The sequence below is a fragment of the Sturnus vulgaris genome, chromosome Z (assembly GCF_052056855.1).
Source record: "Sturnus vulgaris isolate bStuVul1 chromosome Z, bStuVul1.hap1, whole genome shotgun sequence".
NCBI classification, from domain to species: Eukaryota; Metazoa; Chordata; class Aves; order Passeriformes; family Sturnidae; genus Sturnus; species Sturnus vulgaris.
Window position 1 is genome coordinate 31,285,767 of NC_142283.1, and position 22,329 is coordinate 31,308,095.

The 22,329-nt window shown below is 37.8% G+C and overlaps 1 protein-coding gene and 1 long non-coding RNA gene across 15 annotated transcripts in view; one reads left to right on the forward strand and one right to left on the reverse strand.

Annotated features, from left to right (window-relative positions):
* LOC148219773 (uncharacterized) overlaps nt 1-6,794 on the forward strand; it is a 155,215-nt gene extending 148,421 nt beyond the window's left edge. For both annotated transcript variants that reach the window (XR_015799297.1, XR_015799294.1), the window contains one exon: nt 5,330-6,794. This is a non-coding gene — a long non-coding RNA (uncharacterized LOC148219773). The remainder of the gene's footprint in view (nt 1-5,329) is intronic.
* The window catches only part of LINGO2 (leucine rich repeat and Ig domain containing 2), a 687,670-nt gene that overhangs the window by 21,195 nt on the left and 644,146 nt on the right, over nt 1-22,329 (reverse strand). Inside the window, exon 1 of one of the 13 annotated variants that reach the window (XM_088156135.1) lies at nt 21,454-21,952. The exons of the other annotated variants lie outside the window; for them this stretch is intronic. The gene's annotated coding sequence lies outside the window, so the exon portion shown is untranslated. Of the gene's footprint in view, nt 1-21,453; nt 21,953-22,329 lie in introns of those variants that run through there. 13 annotated transcript variants of the gene reach the window in all.

Genomic DNA, 22,329 nt, shown 5'->3' on the forward strand with positions numbered 1-22,329 from the left:
TTATTTTGCAAAGTTTACTTAGATCTGTCAAATCATATTCCTATTTTACTAGAAAAAAAGTGATGTCACTAAGAAGTAGTCAGTGGCAAAGAACAGAGCAACATAATTACCATGACAATAGATGTGTTGATAAGATAATGCAATAGAGAACTTATATCTCTGAAAACAGTACAGTTCCTAAGTAGTTTTACTGCATTTTTTTTTAGCCTGCTCAGTATTGGAAGACCACCCACCTGTTGTAGCTAAACTCCATCCCTAGACCTGGTGTTAAGTATCTATGCACTGTAGCCCCTCTGAGTGATGTGTCTTCAAAAACAATGCATAAGCCCACATTTTTATGAAGTTGATTTATCTTAAGGGTTGCAAAGCAAAATTCCATTACACTATCTTTCATTGATGATTCTCACAAGATTTTAATGTTCCAATTACAGAGAACACCTTATCACGGGGGAAGAGAGGTGAAATTATTGTAGTACAGGAGGGAAAATCATATGACAACAAAGAGCTAAAGTTGTTACTCTTGGAGAATGCAGCAGACCAAAAATTTAAAGATTTTGGGATAGATCAAAAATCTCTTGCAAGTTAGGGTTAATTACTTCAGAGTGGACCTTATGCTTCACAGTGTGTCTAGGCAGATGAATATTAAAATTCTTTGCTACCACAAGCAGGACACTGGTGGGAGAATGTTAAATAATATACTTGCTTTTCATATCTGCTGTAGCTAATGAAGTCTGAATAAATAAATTGAAAACTAAAACAGTATGAAGGCTAACTGCATTGATCAAAAATTAGGAAGCTTTTTTCTACAACAACTGTATATTAAAAGTTTGTCTTCCTCTTGAAAGAAACAGTCTTTCTTCTAAAACCGTCTGGGTGTAACAGAACAGATGACACCACTGTGGCCTGCACAGTATCTATGTAGAAAAACAGGGATGGAATTTCCTCTGTTTTAATTCTAAAATCCAGCTACTTCTCATCTTTAATGAGTGAAGATGTCAGTAATGGAAAGTTAGTGGAAAAAGAAAAGGAAGCTGCTTTTCAAATCTGGATCGGTAGCAGATTTTGAGGGCTAGTACATTCAAGCATATTCGAATTTCACTTCAGTAATCCAATTAGGAAGCCACAAGCAATCTACATTATATCTAGATCCTCATAAGAAACATTCTAGATATAGCCTGCTATAGATGAATGTTTCCTTCAAATAAGTGAACATTTAAGTCCAGAGATCTCTGCTGTCCCTGTAATGTGCTGACTTCCACTTTTTGTAAACAGAGGCAGTCATTGGTAACCTTATGTTATTGGCATAATTTCATTTTTGTTAGCTTTAAAGCCAAAAATTCTTATTTGTTATCTTTTCCACACATGAAAGCTAGGTGACAATGATTATTTCCTATAAAGAGAGGGAGACAGATTAATGTGCCATGAGCAGTTGAGAAGTTTTCCCCTAGCAGCTCTATGTTTGAACAGGACAAAAGTTCAACCAAAAGTACTTCAGAGGGTATGAGTCTGGTAGAGTTAATTCTAATGTTGACCACATTCCTGTGATTACTCTCACCAAAAAGGTTTCAAACTATTTAAATCTACTGATGTGTGTGCCTGCAGTTTTGTGGGGGTTTTTAATTTTGTTTTAAATTTTATGGCAGCAACACGTAGCCTGGTGACAAATCACGATAGGCAGATGCTAAAGTGTAAGAGAATGTGCCCAGGAAAGATAAGAGATCATTTAATTAGTACTACAAGGGCTTTTGTTTCTTCATAACACAATTCAAAGGATCTTTAGCCAAAAGGCTAAGAATACTTACACCTGTATTTTTAAGGAACATATTTTGTTAAGTACATCTGAAAAAAGCAAACACAATTTACAATGGTAACGTTAATCTGTCTTACCTAGAGGTGGATAGAGTTTAAAGTTGTTTGAAAATAGCTGAAAATTGAACTAAATGGGAAAGCTGAGGAAATTGAAACCAGTATATTTTCTTTTGTACTAAGACAAGAACCTCAAAAGTGTGTGAGTATAGCACTTACAGTAGTGGAGAGACAAAAAAAAGCAAAGCTGCAACAAATAATTTCAGTACTATTTATGTGGCTAACACAAGAAAAAAATTAAACCCATTCTGTGTTATTTTCTCACAACTTGATAAGCATGTCTGCAGCAGTTACATTTGTATCTTCCACTGAAACCCTATCAGACAAAGCAGGGATATATTCTCTGAGGACTGTCTTCATTCCATCACATACAAGGCCTTCACTGTACAAGCTTGCAGCAAGCTGCTGACCTGTCTTCTGCAGTTCTTTTAGACTGCAGGAGTAGTCAAAGTCTGGAAAGACCGTACAAGAGCTACAACATAATATTTGGAATATTAAAAATAAGCAAAAGGAAATGAGGACAATTCTTAGTCCTTGCCAGAAGGCCCTCAATTCATATTATGGCTTTGAATTCAGAGGGGCTATCCTAGCAGAAAATTGTGGCCTGCTTTTGAGGGTAGCACAAAGGAAAGAAGGGATATGTTTCAACTCATTGGTCTACAGTAAATGATTGTGTATGAAGAAATTTCATGATAGACCTAACTGTAGTCACTTAATAACTCAGATAAGGAAGATACCTTTGGGACAGCTGCATAAAAGGACTGCACTTTGAATTAAAATAGAGTTGATTATGATGTATACAATTGCAATTGGGAGAAGAAGAGAATAGCAACCTGCCGTGGAGATTTCCCATTTGCTAAAGGCATTCTTTAAGTATTCTTAGACTGAATATCAACCTGCAGATGGATTAAGGTAGGGCATTTGGAAATAAGACCTGACATGTTTGCAGGTGGAGAAGACACCACCATTAATCTCTGCTTTATTCATATCCATACTCCATGAATGTTACTCCAGATATCTACTGGTGTCAGCATGACCTGAACCAAACCTCTATGTTGAGCAAAAAAGAAACAGAAAGAGATACAATGTGCAAGACACCAAAGAGATGAAATTTGGTAGTCAGATTTTTTTTCAGCTGGATCAGTCATAATTAAGTCTTTGATTTGAGCCTGGCCCATTGCAGAGCATTGCAGAGTGTCACAGCAGTGCTGTAGGCAGCTTCCAAGTGATGCAGACTCTTCTAGGCTTCACAGACAAATGACTCATCACAAACGAAACCTATTCTTCTGAGAATTCACAGTCGCCCTTTTGCTTGAAATCTGTACCCATATTTACTACGGTATCAGAAGCAACTTTCCAAATCCTGGCAATGGAGACCTGTTACCTCAATGATTTTTTTGACTCGGCATTTATACACTTATTTGGAAAAAAAGAGACACTTCCTAAGAAACTGTGCCTCATTCAGTTAGTGTCAGACCTAATGAAAACAATTTTTGTGCAAGACAGATCCTCTGCTATTTGAATTAGTATGTATTTGGTAAATATTTTCTTTAATTACTAGCAGAAGACAACTAATACTTAAACAATATGCCAAATACATTTATTTTCCTGGTTAATCAAGATAAAGAGATTAGGAAGCACAGCTTTCCATATTGAATTTACTCTGCTGCTTGAATGTTCTAGCAGTAGTTACAAAGGTAATTGTGTAATAATTTTCAAGCGAGTAAACATTTCTTTCTTACTTACATTTCCATAAGAAGACAGTCTGTATCTATGTAACCCTGCTGCTTCCTCAAGAAACTGACATATCACATTAACAGTGGGTGATGCTGTGTCCTGCAGTTGTCCTGATCTATGTGTGATGTCCAGAGGCTGATGCCAGTCAGCCAACACTTGAGTTGCAAAGAGCTGGTACAAAGCTACAAACACTGTGCTGCATTGTCCAGTACCTATTACAAGCTCATATACAGACTTACAGACTCTTGGAAGACCTGCAACTGTTCTTCATAGCACTGCTGTACTTCTCGAGGTGAGGAGTATACCTGAATTACACCTATATCGTATTTGCAGGAGTTTTCCTCTCAGTTTAGATCTACAGACTTCAGATCAAACATGGTGATCTAGGTTATATTTTTTTGCCTGGCTCTACAGATATATAGTGCATGCCTACACAAAACAAAAGCCCTTTTCTCTTGAAATTATTTTAACATTTGTTGAAACCTTTTCCCCAGTGAATTATTTTTGGCAGTGTTTTTTTCCTCAAAGCATTTTCTACACTGTTATATTTCATTAAATCCATAATATTCTATCTCGAAACAGTTTCAATGAATACTTTTTAACCACTTCATGCATACTAGGAGTCAAAAAAATGCACATATGCTTAGATGTCCTTAAAGGAGAACACTATTTATACCATCGGTGTTAATACTCTCCAAGACTAATGTACTTGTCCTCGTCCTAAATAAATTTAATGCTAGAATAGTTTTCTATTGTCAGAGCACTTTCAGATGGCCTAAATAGAAAAAAAAGTTGAGTCTGCATGAATACATCCATCCATAATGATGTCTCCATTTTATTCCTAATTAAAAGCTCATTAATATCAAAGACAATTCTAAGAAACACAGATGAGACCATATCATTTGGGATTTTAAGACTGAAGGCAGACACACTATCAACTCAAAATCACTTATTCAAAAACTACTGTGTGTTGTGTGAAACAAAGTATTATACTACAGCAAGCATTGATATAACTTTTCATGAAGACTATATGTGATTTTTGATCATTTCAGTTAGTTTCTAGCTCTGAAAAATAACTTAGGCCAGAGAATAACTGGAAACATCAAAGAAGAGGGGAACTGAAAGAGTATAATTGATTCATTCTCAAAAGCACTGCACATTTTCAGCATTATTAGTGCATAGGAGTTGGAAGGGGAATGCAAAAAAGAAGGATACATGAACAGAAAAGATAGCATTGGAGCTGTGAGATCTTCCAGAATTTCCTCCAGAAGATATCTTTCATATCTGTGTAATTTTTGAGCAGACACTATATAGGTGCAAAATCTCTGTAGTGGTTAAGGAAAAACAGAAGAGACATTTATTTACCTTGTATGCTAAGGGGAATATTATGCTCTTTGAATCAGGTGGTGAAAGGATATCCACAAAACAAGGGATGCTGACGATGTCCCTTTGTTCTGAAATACATAACATGACTTTCTCTAAACTCCTTGCTAGTAAGTTATAATTCACTTAATTTAAAAAGTCACAGCAGTTCTAAGCTTTATTACTTATCACAATTACAAACATCGCTAAAATTATTTAGAATTCAAGAATAATCATAAGAACAGTGCTTATTTGAATGTATAGGTACAAAGATGATTTCAATTAGAGAGAAAATGAGATATTTTTTCAAACTGTTCCTGAACAAGTGCTATGATCGTCACTATGGTTGCTTTTTAAATTACAGAATCATAGAATCTCTCAAGTTGAATGAAACTCAAGTGGAAGGATCATTGAGTCCAACTTCTTGCTCCTCACAGAACCACCTACAAGTAATTCACCAGAATAAGAGCATCCTCCTGATACTTGTTGAACTCTGACAGGACTGGTGCCATGTGTACTTCCCTGGGGACCCTGTTCCAGTGGTCAGCCGCCTTCTCAGTAAAAAATGTTTCCTAATCTCCAATCTGAACTTCTCCTCATGTAGCTTCAATTGATTTTCTTGCGTCTTATCACTTATCACCAAAGAGAGGAGATGACCACCTTCCCCTCTGCTGCCTCCCATGAGGAAGGTGGAGACTACAGTAGGGTCGCTCCTCAGACTTCTCTTCCCTAGGCTGAACAAGATGGGTGACCTCAGCCATTCCTCCTGTTTTAACCCTCGAGACCTTTCACCATCTCCATCACCCTCCTCCGGACACACTCCAAAAGTTTGTTGTCCTCATACTGAAGCACCCAGACCTGCCCCCAGCAGTGGAGGTGAGGCTGCCCCAGCTCAGAACAGAGCAGGACAATCCCCTCCCTTGCCTGGCTGTGATGCTGTGTCTGATGCACCCCAGGACGGGGTTGGCCCTCCTGGCTGCCAGGACACTGCTGGCTCATGTTCAACTTGTCATCAACCCAGATACTCAGATCTCTTTCTGCAGGGCTGCTCTCCATCCTCTTCTCCCCCAGTTTAAATGTATAATTGGGATTACCCTGTCCCAGGTGGAGATTCTGGTACTTGCTCATAAATTTCTCATGGTTGATGATGGCCCAGATCTCTAGTCTATCCAGATTTCTCTGTAATGCCTCTCTACTGTCAAGGGAGTCCATAGCCCTTCCTAGCTTAGCACTTGTTGGGGGTTGGATTGTTCCCCTTTTCTTTCTGTGGAATTCCTCCCATTGTTATGCTAAGTAATTGTGGCTACACCTTAAAACGACAGATAATGTTCTCTCGTAGGGGGGTGGGTGGAGGGCGAGGTGGGGGGGGAACCGGAAAAGGAAAGGTGGGATGGGGGTCTGGAGCGGGGCTCTCTCTCTCGCTTGGCTCGTTGGAGTGGGAAGACAACCTGGGCTCCGCTCTGGCATCTTCCCCTGCCATCCCAGCACTGAGATCCACGCTCCCTGCCTTTGGACATCGCTCTGCTGCTCTCCCATCTCACCCTACTACCTCCGGACACTCTGCTGAGCACCACGACTGACACCGTGAGGGGGAGTAACTTTCCCCATCCCCGCTCACCCCTGGGCCGCGGCCGCCATCACCCAGCCCTCTTCAACTGCGCGGGACCTGCCCTGCCCCCACAGCACCGGTAACAGCACAGGGAGACGGCCTGCGGCCAGAAGGGACTGGAGCGGAGCTAGGCTGTTCTGTTGTGTTGCCAATTTTTATAGCTGTTGTTGTTTTGTGCCTTGTTAGATACCAGTAAAGAACTGTTATTCTTATCCCCATATCTCCTGCCTGAAGGTGTCTGATTTGGACCTAAAATAGTTAAGAGGGAGGGGGGTTGCACTCTGCATTGCAGAAAAGGGGCTCCTGCCTTTCCTTAGACCATACCTGTCTTTCAAACCAAGACAGCACTACTGGCAAACTCATTTAAGGTACACTTGATTCTTGCATCCAGAGACTTTATGAAAACATTAAAGAATACTGGCTCTAACATTGAGCACAGGGAAATCCCACATGTGTAGCTACTATAACTCTTTAAATCCAATCTACCACTAATTTTCTTACCCAAAATGTTATGGACTTTTCTAGTAGTGGGATGGACATTTTCTCCACAATGATACTGTGTGAGACAATGTCAAAAGACTTGCTAATATCCAGAAATCCCATACAAACTACTACTTCATCCATGGGCACTAAGACCCAGCTCAGTAATTCTAGTCAGGAGATTAAAATGAAAACCTTTTTCCTATGGGATATTTATTGAAGTTACTTGTTCTTCAGAAATAATTAACTGGAAAATCAGCTACAGGCGAAGTCACACACATAGTATCTCATGATAATTTTAAACTGGGAGGTCTAAGTAGCAAAAATACATTTGCTTATCTAAAAGTTTCTTTGGGTGCCTTAGCTACATTGTAAGCCTCAACTTAATGGACACAAATTTTACTACACATAGTTGCAAAAGAAGGTTTTCTCCTTTAAATGACACACTGAGTCGGAGATTTATACTGCTCAACCGACTCAAATCCATTGATCAGTAGTGTAGAGAAATTTTGCTGCATTCTGCCATAAATCTCACGAGAATTAACAATAGCTAACTTTCCATATGGCATGAAATTTCCAGATATGCCATTGCATTAGGTTCAGGGATGACCAACACAGAAAGACAATAAGACCTGCAAAACCAGCAGTCTTCACTCATGTAAGTCTATGAGAAATGGTTATCTGTGCTAGTATTTTTTAATACCCCAAACTATTATTCATGATCTCTAACTGTACACATGTTGTTAGGAGAAGCCATAAACCTCAGAGGAATGTTTTGACTGGCCAAACGGAGTCCTCAAAACCTCTTAAGATCCATGACTTTCTATTGGTGTTCAGGGCCTCACACAAGGCCATTTAAGATATACTTAGGCTGCTTTTCAGTCTTGCATCTCAGCCCAATTTGGCTTTTGTGTTTCAGAATACAGAAGAATGATACACAAAAAGGAACAGCTGGGCTGCACTGATCTTGCTTTTTCTTGGATACCCATATTTTATTTCAACATCTTTTATATAATTCACAGCCCAGAAAATCCTCTGTAAAGCAATAATCTTTGTTCTTGCCTGTAACAGAGATACAAACCCTGCTCCCTTTCTACCCCAACCTATTTTTTTCCAAAGCTTTCTATGCTTTTCTATTTGATTTCCCGATTTCACATCCAGCTGGTTCAAAAATATTGTGATAATATGGCTCAGCAATTCCACCAGTTTTGTAAATGAAACCTGGGGAAGAAAAGAATGTAGCAATGACCAATCCTCTGTCTTTTACTGGAGCAGCTGCTATGGGTATAAGATTCATAAAGGTTGAGATTAATATATTTTTGGGGTTTATTTGGAAAGGGAAAAGAGCAATGACTGCAGTTTTCCTTACTTCATATAATTATAAATACACAGAACTGACCCATAAATTTAAAGGAAATCAATATCTCATCCTAGCAGACAATACAAAGCTATGAAAAGTGTTCACTGTTTCCATAATATTGTCTTTTCTGGCTAAGCAAAAAATAAAAAATATTTTCTGTATTCCTCCTTTCCTGAAGTTATCATAACTTCATTATTATAAGTAGTTATATACCATAATTAGATGAGTACTAGAATAAAACAATCACCCCAAACTCTATTTTCAGTCTCCTTCAAAACAGAAAGAACACAAACTGTGGTTGCAGTTATACAAGGAGCACTTTGTTAGTGACTATTAAAAGAATAACCAATTCAGTACCATTATCATAAATTCTAGGTATCCTCTTGCCTGTGTAAAACTGTCTGAGCTCAGCTCAGCAATTTTAGACCTTTCTTTTTGTTGCTTTATGCCCTTACGCTGCAGCAGAAGAACTGAATACTTCAGCTTAAGACTGAGGACAGAACATGTTTGCTGAGAGGACAACCCTCACCTTTTATTTACTCCTATGGTCAGATTTGTTATTTCATGCACCTCTTTAATTTTTTTCTCTTAAGATGTAAGTATCTGAGCTAACATTAATTATATCATCATGATTTTACTTTGATTGCTTTCATTGTTGAACCCATGCTTGTTGAATCAAAGTTTCATCTATTATATCAGTAAATGTCTAGTTTACTTTAGGGTGTAAGGATGTATCTCTAGTATCTTGTTTTATTTGAAAAAGATCCTGGCCAAAGAGCTGGTCAAAGTCTGATGTCTCAAAAAATATTTCAATCAAACGGAGAGAATCATCCTTGCCCTTGGTGCAAATGTGCATCCTTTTGTATCTTTTCTGTTCCAGGGTGAGCAAGCTTGAGTTGAAATGCATGAAGGTGAGTACGACTTAAGTGCTGCAAAATGTGAACCTGTGCCTTGCACTCACAACCCTTGAGATTCCTGTGCCTCTTGTAGGTGGACATTTGAAAACTGGGCTACTTGTGGATATAGGAACCAAGTCTGTTGTGCTCATTTCTGAGTGGACATGTTGTCAGTTGTCATTACCACTGTTAAATAGAGGCACAGCTTCCTAAAATGACATTGCGGTTTTTGAAGACAGTTGAGAGATCTCACAGACTAGTTTAACTTCCAACTAAATCTTCTGCTAGGTAAGAAGATGAAAAGGAACTTGTTCCACTGAAGTCAAAGCATCTTGCCAGTGATATTACTGGAAGTAGCAGTGCTGTGTATCAAACTTCAATTGATTTCCTCAAGCAAGGCCTTTTGCCAATGTCTGTGTACTTGTGAACAAAATGTATGATCAGACTCATACTAAATAGTAGCAATACTTTATTCACTGTCAAGATTTCCCTAAGCTTATGGGTTTTCCATCAGCTTTGATGCATCTGGTATAGTCTCTTACAGCCAGACAGGACTTCCTCAGTAGTTTTAGGTACAAAAATATATATATATTTTTTTTAAGATTACCAACAGTGGATATCTCAGATTAGAACCCTGGATTTTCCTTCCTTCTTTACTATATAAACAGAATTAAGATAAAAAGCCCTTTCACTTGCACTCAGGTGTACTCCTATACTCTCAAAGGAAGCAATTATCACACAATACATAAGGAATATGAAGCATTTAATGTGACAGGATGACTCATATAAATTAAGTCAGTCAGATTAAGGATAACTGTTTTCTCAATAGATTGTGTTACTTTTTCTATTTCTGTCACTCTAACATTCCCAGAAGTGCCTGGGGTTTTTACTTCTTGCCCCATCATAGAAAATCTTTATTTTTAATAGGGTCGTTTAAACATAATCCTTTGTGCTAGAAGAAAAAAGTAAATGAGAAAATGTCATGACATCCCATCTTTAATCAGTCACTATCATACACTTTGTATACAAAGTATACACTTCAGAAGTAGAAACAGAAAAACACCAGCATATTTGTCTAAGTGCATAGATGCACTATAGTGCAATGATAATGTCAATTTTGATAGATTTTGAGCCTTCAGATTTTTTCCTAGGCTTCTGGAATCTAGTCAGAGAAACCCAGCCCTCCTTTATAGACATAAGTTCAAAATGTTGTGTTTAGGAACTGTGAGCTCTAAAATACAGAAACAAAAACAAACAAAAAATTTTAAATTATAAAATAAAAAAGGTCATATTATTTTTAGAAAATTTTGAGATTAATTCATGTTAAATTTGTGATTTGCGCTCTGATTGCTGAGGCCCAAATATCTGCCATTGTTTGTGCAGTGGCAGTTCGGGACATGTTGGTAGCTGGTAATGGGATGTGGTGGGGAGTAAGTCATAGAGAATTGTTGTGCTGTCTGTATATGTCTAAAATAAAAACTTTTTCTGCAGAAAACAGATAGATGAGAATGATACAGGCTAAGTCTCTTGTGATTCAGAACTTTTCTGCCCCAATACCATTTTCAGTGGTAGGGGGCTTTGACAATCACCTGGCTAAGGAAAGCTGAACATTTTAATTATCCTCCAATAACTGACAGAGGAGAACACAGAGTTAATAATGGACATTATAACTGGGTTTTTTTGAGTCAATCAGTCAGAGTGCTTCATTCTGCATTCTGATGGAATGCCTTCATGATCTGAGTGTTCCCAAAAACACTTAAGAAAAGTATTTTATAAAATCAAGAATTGGTGGACAGTTAGCCACTCCGTGAGGATCTTTAATTAAAATAAAATGAAATAAAAAATAAATATAATACTCTTATAGGGAGAGGATAAATTAACTCCTGGCTACACAGAGTATATAGCATTGCAAATAATAATAAAATAAGCTATGTGAGCTGTGAAGCCTTTGTCTAATATAGCTGAGCAAGTGGCTTCCTATTGTACTCCAGACATGCTTGGTGTTGGATACCTAGGCAATTCCTTTGTGAATTGGGACATATTCTGTGATAACTTCTGTATAAAATAATGACCTGAGATTTTGAACAATGATGCAGAACACCTTTACCAGTTGGTGTTGTTTGAATTGTCAGAACTAAAGCTCTATGTTTATTTCGTTTACAAACAAATTTAAGCCACATATTTAAGCAACTAGTGTTCTTGACTACTGCTGTGAAAACAGTTTTGCAGAATCACAGAGTCATTTGGAAGGAAGCTGACCTATTTTCACATGGATTGTTTTACTGCATATATATTTATAACTTTTGAGTAACTCACTGATAATTTGGAAACTAAAATTACTCATTTGTTAAACATTATTTCAGTTTATGTTTAAGGAAAGGCAGATTAAGAACGTACAATTTCAGACCATCATGCTTTAGTGGTTTTGAAGTCCGTCTTCCATCCAAACACAACAAGGGCTTAGAAGAGTCTAGACATAAAGGTGCATTATCAATTGAACTTTGGTTTTGTGTCTGAAAAGGTAACATTGTGGCTGCCGACATTTTGCAAAAGACTATTTGTTGATTCTCACAATTTACCACCTCTGAAATGCAAAATAAACTTGTGAAACCCACCAGATTCTGGGATTTCTATTTCAAAGGTGTCCTATCCAAAATCAGCCAGAGAAGAAAGGTCACTTTCATCTTTAATGAAATGAAAATTTTAGATAAATACTATAACATCTGAGACAGAACAAGAGAACATAATGTAAAAATGAGTACTGACAATAGTTGTACCTTCTGTAAAGTTTTGATTCAAATTCTTGTGGATTAAAACTTACCATTAATGAAGAAAATGTGTTATATCTATCTAAAGAGGAGTAAGCATAGTTGATTCTTCCATCCCAGCATCTGTATTTCCTTTTTAACATGTACACATTTTAAATAAGTGTTGCTTGGTTGCCAGTTTTGTTTACAATCAAGAAACTAAATGCCTGACTCAGTTAAGACAGTTGATCAATATTTGCCTTACTGTTTTTGAGACAATAAATTATGCTGGCAAATTTTCATTATTGCTGCTGATGAGTATATATTTACTGTCAGCAAAAATGGGTGATTTTTTCTTTTATAACAAGGTTGCATCTACCTTTGCTTGTACTGACTGATCCACATGCATAAGTTTTCCTTTAAGAAACATTCATTATAGCTAATTTACCTTATTTTCTGCACGGTCACTACTTCCAAATACTGATGTGTAACCACTGGCTGTAAAAATCTCAAAAATAGGAATATATGAGATGAAGTTAGCATCAGGCAGATGTGTAGAAAGTGGAACTTGAGGTTTGGTCAATACTTCACTTATTTCTGAACTATCAGCTGCACAAAGTAGGATTTTAGGTAGTGGCAGAGTGTTGCTATCTGATTAGCACACAAACGTGCACCATCAGGACTCAGTGATCAGAACCTCTCACTGTAAGGGAAAAGGAACAGCCCAAGCCTTCCAACTTAATCACAAATATAAAGAGAAGAAAACAAGGAGAAAATGCTGTTGGTTTCCCTCTGCCTTCTCTTGGACTGAAAGGCTATGCTCTGTTTGAGCATTTATCCTTCTTTTTTAATGCATCCTGCCATATGGAAGAAACAAAAGAGAATGAATCACTGACTTCACATGGCATAGGATGAAGAGAAAAAAGGCATAGAGGAGAGAGGAATGGCATTCTGAATGCTGGCCAAAAATCCTTCTAAACAGTTCCAAACAGCAGTTTGGCTAATGGCTGTGATTTGGAATGGCTGTGTGTCCTTAAAAAAGCACAGGGGAGGTGGATGCAGAGTAGATTAGGCGTATCAGTCTCTGATCCATTTCCCAATGCCTGGCTAGCAAATATGTCCTCTGCATCTCTTCACACAATCTGGTGGGGCTGGTGGGAGGACCTTCTGGTTGAGAACTTCTGCCGTATGGAGCAGCTTTCCTAAATCTGTCTTCTTAACTGAGTCATCATTTCAAGCAAGAGTCCTTCCTTCCTTCCTTCCTTTTAATTACTCTCCCTTTTGATGACTCTCTCTACCATTAACTTTTTTAGCAAAGGAAAAATTGTTTTTTTTTTAAATTATGGAAATAAATCATAATACCACCTGACAAAACAAACCTAAGACAGCAAAGTTGTTCTATGTGACGTTGTAGGCTTGCTCAAACTCTATCTGAGTGAGTGGCTTTTAGCGCTTACAATTTAAGGACCAAGTCCAGCCTGGCACATCTGTTGTATGTATGCAGCAGCATCTAACTTGTAAAACCCACCTCTATCATACCTCAAAAGAATGACTCAACAGGAGCTGTGAAACTTTCCCAATATCTTGGGAAGGAAAAGTTATCTTTATTCTTCCTTTTCATTCTTTGAAAAGCCCTTTGTACATGAAAAATATTGGAACTAATATAAACAGCAAATATGTTCTTTCTGAATGAATAACAAGCCTTTATAACAAAACCTTTAACACAAATAACTGAGGCTTATATAAGCATTCCAGAAACCCTCAACCCATTTTGAGATATACATTTCAAATTCACTGAGTCTCAAAACTGGGTAAGGGGTTAACACTGAGGTTGCTGTTTCAATAATACACAAGCCTAAGTGGAAATGGATAAAACTGAGCAAGACTCAGTTTAAGTAAAATTTCTGTTTCTAAGGAGTATGTTATATGTTTTATAGGATTTTTTTGAGGAGTTTTAGGAATCCTTCTTTGCAGAAAAGCAAATTTTTAGATAACTTCTAGATAGTGTCCTGCCATGCCATCTGGTGCTAGCTAAATGTTCAGTCAGAGCATTTGCCATGCATTCAACAACTGTTTTTAGATGGTTTTAAGTATGTGCACTTGCTAGTTTGGGGTATAATGAATGAAATAGACATGTCACCACTAACAGAGACCCAAAAATCCAATCTACCACCTTAATTTGACTTTGTTCCTATGTGTGATATAACTTTGTTCCTTTGTCTCACATTTTTAATTACTCTTGCAAGTACAGTCTGAAGTATGAAGTCACTTCATCACACAATATGAAGCATGGCAGTCAGTTCTTGGGAATACCAGGACTTTAACAGAGACAATTTTAATTGGTCAGCCCTTTACATTTCCATTCCATTGGCTTTTCCATCATTCCACTCCTCTGTAGGGTAATATTGGTACATAGTCTATAAACTTTTCCTTCTATCATATTCTACTTGAATCATATCATAAATATACCAACAGGAGTATCTGTTCCCTACCATAAATTCTAGAAGAAATGCAAAAAAATCTCATACACATTTCAGTAACTGCTATATGAAAAATTATCAGGAAATATAAACCTTTATTTGCATGAAATTATACGTACCATTGAAGAAAATGCGGAATACATCATTCTCAGCTCTGCTTCAGACCCTATTTCTCTAAACACATGTGATAGTACTTGAAATAGCTTTACCATTTACTTAGCAAGACACTGATGAATAAGTATTTCCATACCTATATTCAGCCTAGTTCTCATGGAACTTCAAAATCTCTTTACACCACTGGTGAAACTGGAATGTTTTAAAGCAAATAATAATAATGCAAAAGAGCTTGAAGAAAGCAAGTAAATTGAAATTATGAAGAATAAGGAAGTCTCAAAACAACCATGCTATTAGGATTTTTTTTCTCTAGTTCAAGTCTAGAAAATTAAATGTCTAATGCAAAGAAGCCATTTATTATTTGGTAATGATGGCTGGAGTAGTTTTGACTCTCAGACAGTGCAGTAAAACCAGAATCAAGTCACATTAAGAATGATGTGACTTCAGTAAGAGGTAGGTATTGATGGTGTATGAACCAGGACCGCTGCCAAGAATGGAATACATTTCCTTTTCTAAAACTTTTTATTATCTTAATAAATATAAAAATCCTTAAAGTAATATTCACAAATGTTCATACTTTTTATGAACTATGTATTAGTGCATAGTGATGGTGCAGTGGCAAATGGAAGCTTTTTCATATTTAAAATAAAAAAGTAACATAGAAGCAAAGTGATGTTAACAGAATATGTAATGAAGAAGTATATTCACTGCAATTTGAAAAAAATGCCAAGTTTTACAATGGTTCTGGATGTAGGCAAACCAAGAAATGAGAAGAGAGAATCTTAGAAATCTCTTTCCCAAATATTTACTCACATGCCTTCTCTCAGAAGCCTTCTTCTCTTCTTTCCTTGTGGGAAAGACAAGGAACTAAGAGCCATCATTCAGGAGACAGGGTAGATACAATATTTCAATAGTAGAACTTTGAAGAAGCCCTTTCTAAATTTTAATCATTGGTTAACTGATAATATGTGGAGCCCTTCATCAGCGTATATGCAGTAAAACTGGTTTGGGACAATAGCTATCAAAGGAAATAAAGACTGAGGTTTAAAATGTGAAGCTCAATGACACGAAGTTGTGTGGGAGTATTGATGTGCTGGAGGGCAAGAAGGCTTTGCAAAGAGATATGGACAGTCTGAATCAATGGGCTGAGGCCAGATATATGAGGTTCAACAAAGTCCAGTGCCAGGTCCTGCCCTTGGGTCACAACAACCCCATGCAGAGATACAGACAGGAACACAATGTCTGGAAGCACAGAAAAGAAAAAGTCTTGGTGGTGCTGGTTAACAGCAGCTGACCATGAGCCAGCACTGTGCCCAGGTGGCCAAGAGGGGCAATGGCATTCTGGCCTGCATCAGGAATAGTGTGGCTAGCAGAAGCAGGAAAGTGACTGTTCGTCTGTACTTGGCACTGGTGAGGTCACACCTTGAGTCCTGTGTCCAGTTCAGGGCCCCTCACTACATGAAGGAAATTGAGATGCTGGAGCTTGTCCAGAGAAGGGTGAAGGAGCTGCTGTAAGGCCTGGAGGTAAGTCCTAGAAGGAGCAGCTAAGGGAACTGGGAGTGTTCATCCTGGAGAAAAGGAGGCTCATAGGTAAGCTCATTGCTTTCTACAACTGCCTGAAAAGAGATTGTAGGAGGTAGGGCTGGCTTCTCCCAGGTAGCTAGTAAGAAAACAAGAGGAAATGGCCTCAAGCTGAGCCAGGGGCAGTTCAGGTTGGACATCAGGAAGAAGTTTTTCACTAAAAGAGTGATAAAGCATTGGAATAGTCTGCCCAGAAAAGTAGTGGAGCTACCGTCCCTAGGAGTGTTCAAAAAACGACTAGGTGTTATGACACTCGGTGTCATGGTTTAGTTGGCATGGTGATGTGTGATCAAAGGTTGGACACAATGACCTTGGAGGTCTTTTCCAACCTTAATTATTCTATGATCATTAATATCAATCATAAATATTCAAGGGACATGTGGAAATTTTAGATCAAAGCTGGGAGAAAAGCCTCTGTCCCTTACGTGGAACAGGCAGATCTCTACAATGATGTATAACCAGATACCATGATACTGAAACACTATAAAAGGAAATCATGGGCTTATGAGGACTAGCAAAACTCAACAATCAAAACCTTTCAAAGTCATGTCTCCTCAGTGTCATCTGTTTGAAAGTATACATATGCCAAAGAATAGAATTCAGAAGGTCTGTTTTATGTCATCTGATGAGGTCAGACAAGGAAAATCCCAGCTAACAACTTGATTGTCATCTCTGGAAATGGATGTTGGATCAAAGCTTGCTATCAGCTATGAATTTTGTCATATCTAGTTTTTATAAGCTATGAAATTATGGGAAGATAATTTGTGTGGATTATGTCTACTTCAATAAAGGTTTTTTGTCTGGGAAAGGGATGGCCTCAAGCTTCTCTAGCAACTTGTTAATGATTGTGTGTCATTACTGAATGTGACGTAAGAGCAAATCCCTAAAATATTGGTTTTCTCTACCTGCTGAGAGAAATTGCTTGAAATTCATCTGCATTATTCATTTTGATGCACTCAATACAACAGACACCACAGAAAACTTCAATGGGCCATAATTAAGTCCTGTTCCAGATGTATGGAGTCAGATCTTTTTTTATTTAGAAGCCTGTCAGTTGTGTTTTCATCTACTATGTAAAACTATTCACTTTAGAGCTCTTGACTGAAGGGACCAAGGTCCCTGAAAGTTCCCTTGGATCCTAAGCTTTTCACCAGCTGGACTACTTATTATGTTGTCACTTTATTATCTTGATGCTATCTTGGCAAAATTTGAGGAGTCTTTGCCAAACTGACTATAAAATGCTGCTCCACGCTGGCAGCTGCCTTGGCTCCTGGTGCCTGTGAAGCTTATTAGCGCAAGGTGTAGCTCCAGTGCAGAGCAGCAGCTCAGCACAGAGAGCCATGTTTTGTTCTTGGTGAACTCCTCTAACCTTCAGATGTTTTTAGATTTTTTTCTGGTTTCTTCAGGAAGTGTCCAAGTCCCTGGAAAACTACAGTTCACACACCTTAATCACAGGTACACTTCTGATATTGCTGTCACCAGCAAATAAGACATAATACTGGGCTAGATAGGTCCTGCCTAACCTGATGTGGCTGCTTTTATCAGCTGCACTACAAGGTGACCTTGTACACTTGGTACATACCGGTTTTAATTTCACAGAGAGGTCGACCTGTGGCTTTATAAGAAAAGCATTTTACATGCACAGATTCCTCAAGTATCATTTAAGTTCCTCACTTTCATAAGAATTATTGATTTAGTGGGAATTACTTAGTGCCAGAAGAAATAAAAATGGGGCAATACAAAATACCTATATGACAAAAGAAAACCTCTATATGCATTACATTTAAAATGGTTAGCTTTAAAAAAAACACTGTCATGAAAAACAATTCCCTGCTTTAATGGCAACAAAATAATAAAGTTAATATGTGGAATTTGTGATTCTAACTGATCTCCTGCTTTGTTCTGAAAACCCTGATTACAGCAGTCATGCGATAAGCACCAATCCTCTTTCTTCTGGAAGTCTGTCACAGTACTTAAAACACACACGGTTTCCCCCGGTTTCGTTGAATGCAGAAAAAATCACAGAGAAGAACTGTGGTGCAAAATGCTTTGAGACAACACAGAATCAGAGAGACACTGAGAGCCTATTCCGAAAATCCTTGACAGTCTATCAATAAGAGGAAGAAGTTCCATTTACCAAAGCCACTAGGTGTCCCTGCTAACCTGCAGCAGCAGCAGCAGCAGTATCAAGTCCTGATGGAAGATACAAACACACTTCATAAACCTGTCTGAAAAAAAATACCGCACTACCAAATCAGGCAGCATCATTTGCCCAGCTGTGCATGACTTCATTGTATTGTCCATTCCTTCTACCTTGCAGGCTTTCAGGGATGCAATACTTGCAGGCAAGGTCAGTCAGTACTGGTCAACTGCACTGTTTCCTGTTCATTAAATAAACCGGGTATGTCCTTGGCAAATGTGTTTTGAGACTGGAAGCTTTCTGAGACCACACAGTTCTCAATCAAAAGCCAGGAAGTTTTCTGTGGTGTCTGCTGTATTGAGTGCATCAAAATGAATAATGCAGCTTTCTTGAAAAGGGCACAGATGCTGTTCTTTTAGTACTGGCTAAGACAACTATATTAAGGGGCTTTTATTTTTTATTATTTTTTTTTCCTGCTCTATTTTTATGCTTTTGAAAGCATATGATTTGATTTAAAATCTCCTGTCTGGGAAGGGACAGTTTTTGCAGTATATCATATGCAGATTTAGGGACCCTTCATGCAAGTGTAAGATATTGCAGCATGTTATTTTAAAAGAGCTTATTTCACACTCAAATAAATAAGATGTTTATTATTAACATTATTGGGAACAGTGCTCACCCGATGTTGCACTCTCAACCTTAATTATTCTACGATTCTATGCTTCTTTTCATACTGAAACAAAAATAATACATTTTGAATATATTGTAATTACAGGCAGTATCAGATAACTCCCTCTAACTTGCTTTTTACAAATTAGAGCTTTACAAACCCAAATATTTTATTCAGAGGTTGCACTTGGTCTTTTTTTGCCCTAGGAAAAAATCCTTTTCTTCTCTAGGAAGGAAGAAAAAAAACCACCAAAAGCCAACCCTTCCTCTTGCCCACCTCAAACAGAAAAAAAACTCTGAATACTCTCTTTTCCTAAAATCTTCTGTATTTTTTCTGATGTCCAAAGTGCCTGGGCATGATGATGCCTCACTGAAATTACAGTCTCACTATATCCTACTTATGTGAGATGGCGTTTCTACAAGCCGGAGTACTTCCTTCAGTGATGCACCATGATATTTTCCTAAAAAGACAGGTTATTCTTTATTTTACAAGGATAAAAAAAATTTATGTTACAGTCTAATAAGAACAGTTCTGCCAGAAAGATGAAGCTGCAAAAATCCCTTGCAGTGCAACTGGCAGAATGACAATGTCCACTTAAAAAAAAAAAAAAAATCAGTACTTTGCTGAAAATCTTATATATACATATTATACAATATTTTAAAATATAAATTTACAATGCTATCATGTTGTTGATTTTTTTTTGTTGAAAATACTTCAATGGCAGATTTTTTGTGGTCCCACATTATAGAGTCATTTGGTTTTAAAGCTTCAGGTGTTTGATACCAGGTCTCAGAAGATAATCTGCTCATTTTCCCTCACTAGAGATGATTCTTACTTTAGTACTACAATTAATTACTAGAAAAACCTTCCTATTTTCACTACAAAATTTTTTCAAAGGCAGTTTGATGTGGAAATTCTGAAGAAATTCAGTGTGACTTTTACAAGATACAATGACTGACTTCTAAAACGTAAGAGCCCTTTAAATCTACAAGGCAGTGCAGCTTAATGCTGTGGCTATAAAAGCAAAAAACACATTAGATTTTTACTCACTACTGTTGGTCACCCTCTTGGCGTTCTCCAATGTATGTACAAGTGTTAAGAGCAGTGGAGATAAATGCTCAATGAATGCTATCAGGTTTCCAATATTGCCTTTATGCAACAGATGGTTCTTAGGCAAAATGGGAGTACAGAAATATTTAAGAAATCACTATAATTGATGAAAAATTTTGACCATTACATACTTAGGTTGATGGTGATTAATTTATAGCTGAGGCTGATTGTATTGTTCTGTTCCTGATGGATGTTTATAACACAGCACGCAGTCATTACACTCTTTTCTTTAAGACACTGCATGCAATATATATTTATGTTAGAAGGAAACACCCTGGTGCGGCCTGCCCTGCCATTGGCCAGTGCTGTCCTCTCACTTCATTGCCGACATTTATGCATTGCTAATCCTCGACCTTTAAAAAGGATATTTTAGCTGGAATACTATCAAATGAAAGTAAAGTTCAGGTCAGAACACTTAGTAAGAATAATATAAACCAATAAAGAATAGGGTGAAATCTCAACAGATGGGTGAACACAAGGCCTCACATGTCATCAGTGTAGCATGCTTCAACAAAACAAAAAGAAGTTTTTCTGGGAATCAACTTTAACATTGCAAAGAGAACTCTTAGTCTTGACACACAGGAATTATTTTGTAAACATCAGGCTCAGAAGCCTTTTTTTTTTTTAACTTTTCTCTTTCCTTCTTTTTGTTTTGCTGTTCCAGTCAACCACAGAACCACAGTAAGACATGATTGACAACTTCTCAGTGATGCTGTGTTTCAAAGATCTGACAGATTTTTGAGGTCTTCACTGGACCAGCTCTGTGGGAAGAGACCAAGACACAGGGAAGGGCAGGCTAGTGTCTGCAGGAGGCAGTCCTTCTGCAAGAATAAAGCTGTATAATAAGTAGCAACAGGATGAAGCAGGAGAATAAAGTAGCAAAGAGTAGAGATGAAGGGGGAATAAAATAGAAGCGAAAACATAGTAACACAGGACAGGTTACAATAGTAGAGGAGCAGGGGGAAAAAGAGCTGGAGGAAAGGATGCCCGTTCTTCTAAAACGCAAAAAGGTAAGAAGAGAAGGCAAAGTATAAAAGATGAAAAAGACTGCATTTTTACCGGGTCAACACTTCATTTATTACTCTGTTAGACAAGCTATAGCTGTTCTATATAACGTGATAATAATCCACAAACAAAGTAGGACTTATCACCTTAGCTAAATCAAACAAAAAAAGGAAAAAACAATCTCTTAAAAGAAGATTGTAATTAAGACAAAAAGATGGAATCTCATGACAAGGCCACTGGGATGTGCAGAAAATTTGTAAGGCTCAGACTGGGATTCAGGAAGTAGCGGCACATACCTGGCCTCTGTCACTGATGCTCAACTCGGGTCAGAGTCAGCCTCAGTTCCTGGTCTTACAGCTGCTCTCAGTTCTTCAACACTACCTTCCTCTCACCACTTTCCTCATTTGTGTAATTGATCTGTAAGCCATTTGGGAACAGACAGCCTCTTGTCATAAGAGCATGAACTTCTAACAGCCTTTTAGCTCTCAGTCAAGTGTTAACTGCTGCCTCTTCACAAACCTGTAACTCACATAAAAAGCACTTTTGATTTTCTCTCTGCTCAGTATATTGCACCTGGCAATGGACTGTAGACTGGTACCATGGTCCTGTGTGCTTGCGTGCGTGTGTGTGTGTGTGTGTGTTCAATACCATCTGCACTGCTGTCACCTACTGCCTCTGTGCAAATGACATCATGTTGCCCAGCGTGCTGACAGATATTTCCAGCATCTTCTCCCTTACTGGTTCCGGGGGTCCTGGGTCTTCCCTCTTCATGTGGTGTGGGCAGAACTGTTATGTAAGGGTAGTTACTTCTGAGGAGGAACACATAGGAAGTTAGATTACTTGAACATATTTATCTGACATAATAAGGAGTTTGAATGCAAATTAAATACATAAACAAAGAAATTAAATCTTAAGCATATTTTCATTTTTTTAAACAATAAAGCTCTTCTGGATTTTGGAAAACAGTGTAAAGTGGTAGATTTTAAAATGGGACTGTGCAACAGTCTGACCACATGGAACAGAAGGCTAATAAAAGGGATGGATAAGGGAAAAATGATGTGAAAAGAAATCCATGTGCACGAGGAAGAGAACTCACACAAATTTAAATATTTTATACAGCTAATAACTAGAAAAGAACAGCAAGCTAGAAAGTTTATAGGATTTTATTTGGA